General features: G+C 44.2%; 1 pseudogene; it reads right to left on the reverse strand.

Annotated features, from left to right (window-relative positions):
- Positions 1 to 352: 352 nt before the first annotated feature.
- LOC124052113 lies at positions 353 to 1234 on the reverse strand (annotated as a pseudogene).
- Positions 1235 to 8927: the final 7693 nt, after the last annotated feature.

Here is an 8927-nt window from a genome sequence, read left to right on the forward strand (position 1 = left end):
ATGCTTTGCACCCTCTATATCCTGTTTGTTGTTATAACACTGTAATTTCCCAATAATGGGATTAATAAAGGATTATCTTATCTTATCTTAACTCATTTACAAGTGCAACTTTAGGTGAGAGAGATCTAACGTTTAATAGTCCACATTTTATTCTCCTATTTTTTGTAGCTATGGAGGTGTTGGCATTAATCTTTATTAGATTTTTATGTATAACTCCTGTTTTTGTATGTGATTTAATTAATTTAAGTGGTCGGGGGACAGACACAGTCTCTATGGGATATTGGGTGGGTAACTGTTCTAATGGAAGCACAGAGAGGCTGCAACTCTGCCTCCTGGTCTCAACTCTGGGTTGTCAGGGTTTTGGTTTAATAAGAAACTCAGTCAGATTTCTAGATATGAGAGCTGCTCCATCCAATGTGGGATGAATGCTGTCTCTCCTAATGAGACCAGGTCTTCCCCAAAAGGTCTGCCAGTTATCTACAAAGCCCACATTGTTTGCTGGACACCACCTCGACAGCCAGCGATTGAATGATGACATGCGGCTAAATATGTCATCACTGGTCAGATTGGGTAGGGGTCAGAGAAAACTATGGAGTCCGACATAGTCTTTGCATATGTACACACCGATTCAACATTGATTTTAGTGACCTCTGACTGGGGCAGTTGGGTGTCATTACTGCCAACATGTTTTACTATTTTACTGTATACACTTGTCCTTAGCCAGCAGTTTTAGATAAGATTCAACATCGCCCGCTCTGGCCCCAGGAATGCATTTGACTATGGTCGCTGCTGTCGTTAACTTCACCTTTCTGACTATAGAGCTGCCAATTAACAGAGTTGGTTCTCAGCGGGTGTGTCGCTGAGTGGGAAGAACCTGTTGGAAACGTGAACAGGTTGGGGGTGAACTGTGGGGTTTCGCTTAGGACTATACTTCCTCCGTACAGTCACCCAGCCTCCCTGGTTTCCCGGCTGCCCTGGAGTTACCGGGGGCCGACTAGAAGGAGCTACACTTGATCGGTCCGCACCGGCTAATGGGGGCTGGCTAACTACAGCAGCTAAAGACTTTGTTTCCATGGTGCGGGGCCGCCAATTCACTAAGCCTCGCCTCCCGTGCTAAACGTAAACTACACTTATGATATTTACCATTTTCATTAAAGGAGGCAGAGAAATAGCTAAACATATGACACACCAAGCAAGAGAGAGCAGAAGAGCAAGAGGGAGACAGAGAAGCCATCGCTAATGCACAGGCTAAGATAGCTTAGCGTAATTTAACAAATGCTAATCGATTATAAGATTAGCGTGAAATTACTGAAGTGAGTGATAAAATGTTTGACTAGAACAGGCATTCAAAGTAACAATGTGAAATTACTAGCCGCAGTGAATAATAGAACAACTTAAGCAATAGAGAGAGCTGGTCGTAACACCAGTAACACACAACAATAGGAAATGACGTAGGACGCTTACCGCAGCAGGACACACCTTTGACATCTTCCTTATATTTGGAAGGATCAAACTTCTGAAATTATCTACTTTTGCACAAGGCTTAGGAACTTTTGTTTCCCTCTACATTACAATGAGACTATGGTCACTACAACCTAGTGGTACAGATATAGAGTTAGAGCAGAACTGTGGAGCATTTAGACAGGATCAATACAAGTAGCTACTGCCATAACTCTTAACATACACTATATAGAGCACATATGTCAAACCGGTACACAGGAGGGCCGGTGTGGCTGCAGGTTTTTGTGCCAACTAACCAAGAGCACACCGTTTGACCAATCAACTGTCTGAAGACGTTGATCAGTTGATTAAATGAGTCAAGTCTGGTGTGCTGCTACTTGGTTGGAAAGAAAACCTGCAGCCACACCGGCCCTCCTGTGGACCGGTTTGACATGCCTGATATAGAGCAACAGACCTCTTGATCGGGCTGTTTATCATAGGTTGGGCTAGGCCCCTTACTTCCAGTGAAGAAAAATGTTAATGCTTCAGCCTTTGGTCATGTCCTGCTTTAGCAACTTTTTGGTATGTGATCATCAATCACACTTAATATTAATATTGATTTCCAGCCCGATGCAGCAGTCATATTAGGTATCACAGGCAGAAGACATTCTACTATTATAAGGAAAGACATAACAACACCACAGAATGCTATTACACTGAAAATCAACAAACCTACTTTTAACATATTTGAGTGATATGATACAATTTATCCAATAATAATGAAAGAAAGAAAAATAAAATACTCACTTGGTGGCCAGCCCTTTACCCATGGATCCCGAAGTAGGCACAAAGGCCTTGGCAGTGTAATCCCCAGTTGTTGAAGCTAGCTTTTGGGATATGGAATGTTACCTCCCTGGTGGGGAAGGAGTCTGAGCTTGATATAGCTGGGCTCACCTCTACACACAGCTTGGGATCTGGAACCAACCTCTTTTACAGGGTGGTCTGTTGGTCTGTGATTATGCTACCCGTTACCCAGAGGCCTTCCCTCTGCACAAGGTATCAGCTCGCCCCATAGCACAGGCGTTATTACAACTCTTCTCCAGGGTGGGCATCCCACAGGAAGTCCTCACAGACCAGGGCACGGCGTTCCTCTCAAAAACACTTAAACAGGTTTCAACATTAATAGAGAAAAACAAGAACAACCCACGTTTTCTCTTTAACACTGTAGCCAGGCTGACCAAGAGTCACAGCTCTGTTGAGCCTTGTATTCCTGCAGCTCTTAGCAGTGAAGACTTCATGAGTTTCTTCACCAATAAAATCACTAACATTAGAGAAAAAATCAATAAAGATCTTCCCGGAATCGCCGATATAGTGCCATCTCTAGAAATCTCTTTTAATCCTACTCCATCTCTGGACAGGTTCTTGCCCATAGACCTCCCTGAGCTGACCTCCAGCATTAACAAATCTAACCCAACTACATGTCTCTTAGACCCCATCCCAACTAAGCTCCTCAAGGACGTCTTTCCCTTGATTGGCATTTCCTTCTTAGATCAGATCAACTTATCTTTAACAACAGGTTATGTACCACAGGCGTTTAAAACCGCTGTCATTAGACCTTTACTTAAAAAACCTTCACTTGACCCAGACATCTTAGCAAACTATAGGCAAACTATATATCCAACCTCTCGTTTTTATCTAAAATACTTGAAAGAGTGGTTGCAAATCAGTTAATTGATCACCTACACAGGAACAGTCTGTTTGAAATGTTTCAGTCTGGTTTCAGAGCCCATCACAGTACAGAAACAGCACTGGTTAAAGTCACAAATTACCTCCTCATGGCATCAGACCGCGGGCTTGTCTCCATACTTGTTCTACTGGATCTCAGTTTTTGCTTTCGACACTGTAGATCACAGCATTTTATTACACAGATTAAAACATGAGACTAGGATCACAGGGACAGCAGTAGGCTGGTTCAAATCATATTCATCAGATTCCACTTTGCTCATGTTAATAATGTTTCCTCTTCACATATAAGGGTTAACTTCGGTGTTCCACAGGATTCAATTTCAATTTTTTCAATTTATTTATATTCTTTACATATAAGGCCCTAAATGGACTAGCCCCATCAGACCTGCAGGATCTAATAGTCCTATATATTCCCAATAAAACACTCAGATCACAGAGTGCCGGTTTACTTGCAGTTTCCAGAATTCATAAAAGTAGAATGGGAGGACGAGCCTTTAGCTATCAGGCACCCTTACTGTGGAAGGGTCATCCCCCATCATCCCCCAGACCCTGGTACAGAAACTCTCCACCCTGGGTCTGAGTCACACACTTGGGAACTGGGTCCTGGACTCCCTAACCAACAGACCTCAGACTGTCAGGATCCACATCTCCACCTCCTCCTCCATCACCCTCAGCACTGCTTCCCCCAGGGCTGCGTGCTGAGCCCCCTCATGTTCACTCTGCTGACGTACGACTGCTCGGCGAGGCTTCCCAGCTGTCACATCGTGAAGTTTGCAGACGACACAGCAGTGGTGGGACGCATCAACAACAACGATGAGTCCAAATACAGAGAGGAGGTGGAACACCTGGTACAGTGGTGCAGAGAAAACAACCTCTGCATCAATGTGATGAAGATCAAAGAGATGGTGGTGGACGTCAGAAAGGACAGGCGCCCCACCCCTCCCCTGCACATCGGAGGAGTAGCTGTGGAGGTGGTCTCCGGCTACAGGTACCTTGGTGTACACCTAACCGAGGACCTCACCTGGAACACCAACACTTCCCAGCTGGTCAGGAAGGCCCACCAGCGTCTCTACTTCCTCAGGAAGCTGCGGCGAGCTGGGCTTGGGAGCTCAGTCCTGAGGAGCTTCTACCACTGCGCGGTGGAGAGCGTCCTCTGCACCTGCATCACTGTGTGGCACAGCAACTGCATCGCTGCTGAGAGGAAGGCTCTGCAAAGGGTGGTAAAGGCTGCACAGAGGACCACGGGTGGCAGCCTCCCCACCACCTCAGACCTCTACATAGCACGATGCAGGGCAAGGGCCCTCCGCATCATGAAGGGCTCCACCCATCCTGCACATGGACTCTGCCAACCCCTCCCCTCAGGCAGGCGGCTGAGGAGGATCCAGAGCAAGACCACCAGGCTCAGAAACAGCTTCTTCCCCGAAGCTGTCAGACTGCTGAACTCCAGCCATGCCCTGTAGTTCCCCCCCCCCGCGCAATACAAACACTTTAACCTACAAGTGCAATATTCACAAGTGCAATACTAAGGACTCACAAGTGCAATATTAAGGACTACTTTCTGGACTACCTCACATTGCACACACACTTCTTATTTAAGGTTTAGCTTATTTAAATGTTTAATTTCATATTCTTTTATAGTCTATTTCGTTCTTTATATTTTTATATTTTATAGTCACTTACTGCTCCCGGGCCCTGAGTCCTAATTTCGTACCATAAACATGTGAATGTGAGCTTGTATGACAATAAAGTTCCTTGAATCCTTGAACCAGTTGCCAACCTGGGTTCGACAGGCAGACACCACCTCCGCTTTTAAGACTAAACTTAAAACCTTTCTGTTTAGTAAAGCGTATAGTTAGCCTCAAACAAAGTGTGTAGGGCTGGTAGGCGTAGTTACAGTCACTTCCTGATATACAGCCACAGGTAGAATAGGTCTGACTAACTGTTAATCTTTAATCTTTATCATAGCTACACTGCTATAGGCCTATGGGGACACAAACATGATCCACCGAGCAGTTCCTCCACCTCCCCAATACCACCACCATCTCTACTCCCCCACCTCCTCTCCTCTTCTTCCTCTCCCCTCCCCAGATCAACATATAATTCATTATTTTATGTCACTGACTGTGTGTCCAGTTCTCCTTGTAGTTTTGTGTTTCTCCCTCCCTTTCTTTCTCTCTCTGTACCTTTTTGCAGGTATCTCTCCATCCAGATCTACTTGTTGAACTGCATCCAGCCCTCTGACAAACCCAATGTCTACGGTCAACATCTGCCCATGTCGTTCTTCTATGTAGTGCTAATATAACTAACTTAAACTAAAAAAAACCAAATACATACAATACATAGTCTTCAGAATTCCAATTATAACAACCTGTCATGTCTGTCCTTTGTAATTTATGATGTTTATTGCATGTATGTTTCTCTCTCTCTCTCTCGCATCCTCTCTGTCCTGTCTACCTCCTCTTAACCCCCTTCACCCGACCAAATATAAAATACAGTCCAATTAAATATCTAGGTAGAGCTAATTGTAGCTACTTCCTGTCAGGTTTGGACTCAAGCAGGACTCAGACACAGAGCAGGTCAGGACAAGCGCAGACTTTATTAATGACCTCTGAAACACTTCTCTTGGCAGAGTGAAAAAAAACAAGGCTATGGAAATTTCCTAAACATTAGCAACAAAAACAGAGAAAAGGAAACTAAGGCAGGCTATGAAACGTTATGAACAAAAGATGCTCCCAAAGGAGGAATAAATCTACAATCTACGATAATTAATATAAGAACAAATAAATCACTCCAACAGGAGGAAATGCTAGTCTATATATACAAAGAACTGCACAACAAAAAATCACTCTAAGAAGAGGAAAAAATCTATGACGAAATCCAACTAGAAATCAAACGAAGCTATGAAATGTACAACAAAAAACTCACCCTCAAAAAGGATAAAACAGGAACAGAAAACAAGGCAAAAGCAAGGCTGTGGAAAAGCTGGAGTGATCACATGAGGACGAAACACACTGGCACAAGACAAGGGAAACGCAGACTATTTGAATACATGGAGGTAATGGGGAACAGGTGGACACAATCAGGTAATCAGGAAGACAATCAGACTGTAGACACATGAGGAAGGGCAAGTGACCTGAAACGAGAGGAGAATTACTTTTCAAAATAAAACAGGAAATGACGTGACAAACCCAAAACAAGACAATACCTCACAGTGTGACACTTTCTTGGTAATTTAATTTATATTAACACATGTTTTATAAACTGATTGTATGTTTTGCTTGTAAAATCTGATTGTGCAGGGTAATCACTAAAAGAAAAAGAAAGGCAGTGGATCAGAAGCAAATGGATGGATGAAATGGGAATACTTAAGTACAAGTACCTCAGAATTATACAGTACTTGAATGAATGTGCTTGGTTACTTACCACTGTAATGTAACATGCTTACAGTGGACATGTGAGCATCAGAGCTGGACCACAGAGCAATGGAAAAAGGTATGTCATCATGCTATGAGCAATGTTCTGCTGGGAAACCTTGGGTCTACCTTCAGAGGTCTGCTGGAGTCAAGGCTGATTTTGCGGCAAAAGGAGGATATACTCAATATTGGGCAGGTTTCATAATGTTATGGCTGATGTATGTTAGATGTCTAAATAATTATAATAAGAAAACACCAGAATAATAAGTAAATAAATAATTATTCCGCCATTCAGCCATTTTCTTTGGTTCATGTTTCCTTTTTTATTTTGAAATTGGGCAGTATGGTGGTTTCACCCAGATCTTCAACAGATCTCTGGAGCTGTGTGAAGTACCCTCCTGCTTCAAACGTTCCACCATCATCCCAGTCCCCAAAAAACCCACCATCACGGGGTTGAATGACTACAGACCCGTCGCCCTGACGTCTGTGGTCATGAAATCCTTTGAGAGGCTGGTGCTGAACCACCTGAAGTTCACCACAGGCCCCCGGCTTGACCCCCTGCAGTTTGCCTACCGGGCAAACCGGTCGGTGGATGACGCAGTCAACATGGGACTGCACTTCATCCGCCATCAACTCGACACCCCAGGGACATATCCACCTCTCAGTGGATCTACAACTTCCTCACTGACAGGAGGCAGCAGGTGAGGCTGGGGAGCATCACCTCCAGCACCAGAACCATCAGTACCGGCGCCCCCCAGGGGTGTGTTCTTTCCCCGCTGCTCTTCTTCCTCTACACGAACGACTGCTCCTCAGGGGACCCGTCCGTAAAACTACTTAAGTTTGCGGACGACACAACAGTAGTTGGCCTCATCAAGGATGGTGATGAGGCTGCCTACAGACGTGAAGTAGACCAGCTGGTCCTCTGGTGTGTTCAGAACAACCTGGAGCTTAACCCGCTCAAGACTGTGGAGATGACAGTGGACTTTAGGAAGAACCCACCCACCTTACCTCCTCTCACCATTTTCAACAACACAGTGTCTACTGTGGACTCCTTTAAGTTCCTGGGAACTACAATCGCCCGGGATCTCAAGTGGAAGTCCCACGTAGACCTAATCAGGAAAAAGGCCCAGCAGAGGTTGTATTTTCTGCGACAGCTGAAAAAGTTCAACCTGCCTCAGGAGCTGCTGACCATCTTCTACACCTCCATTGTCCAGTCTGTTCTCTGCACTTCCATCACTGTCTGGTTTGGATCGGCCACCAAACAGGACAGAAACAGACTGCAACGGACAATCAGGTCTGCAGAAAAAATCATCGGGGCCGATCTGCCCTCCATCCAGGACTTATACCAGTCCAGGGTCAAAAAACGGGCAGGAAGCATCACTGCAGACCCCTCTCACCCTGCACACAAACTATTTGATCTGCTTCCCTCTGGTAGGCGTTACAGAGCTCTGTATGCCAAGACTACCAGACACAAAAACAGTTTCTTCCCCCAGGCTGTCTCCCTGATCTCCCCGTAAACCACCTGCCATTGTGTGAACCATCACACTGTTTGCACTACCTCATTCCACTGTTTGCACTACATGTATATATATATATATATATATATATATATATATATATATTTTTTTTTTTTTTTTCTCTTGTGAATATTTTATTCTTCTTTTTATTATTATTATTGGTATTTTGTATTTTGTATGGTGCACAGGACAGAGAAAAATCCGGAGTCAAATTCCTTGTATGGTCACACATACTTGGCAAATAAAGCTGATTCTGATTCTGATTCTGATTCTGATTCTGGTGTTTAGCACTGCCGCCTCACATCAAGGGTGTTCCAGGTTCAAATCTTGCTCTGGGCCTGTTATAGATTTCCTTGAGTCTGGTGAAGAGAAACAACTGAGACAAAGAAAGTATTTTAGTTGGTTTAATATTGATCACAGAGTAAAACAGAGTCATGCTTCTGTAGGAGGGCCAACAGTTCCAAACTGACTGACCAAGAGCAATTGAGAGCAAGATATATTTATGTCTCTGTGTGAGCCTGAGGATGAGAGGTGCCTGTGGAAAGAGAGGTGTTTGTGTATTCTGAATGGGGGGTAGCTGTCTGTCCCGAGTGCGATAGCTTGTGTACGAGTGGTGTCTGGAAAGTCTGTCTGAGGTGTTTGGGTGTCCTGGATGAATTAACTTATGAAAGAGACGTGTCTGTGGGTGAGAGAAGTTAATTTCCATTACACATCCACCCTTTTATTGTATCATATCAGTGATAACTAAAAAAAGAATCAAGATTACAAGAATAACACCCAGCATATCAATTCAACATGCTTTAAAATGCAT

Source organism: Scatophagus argus, chromosome 20 (assembly GCF_020382885.2).
Source record: "Scatophagus argus isolate fScaArg1 chromosome 20, fScaArg1.pri, whole genome shotgun sequence".
Taxonomy (NCBI): Eukaryota; Metazoa; Chordata; class Actinopteri; family Scatophagidae; genus Scatophagus; species Scatophagus argus.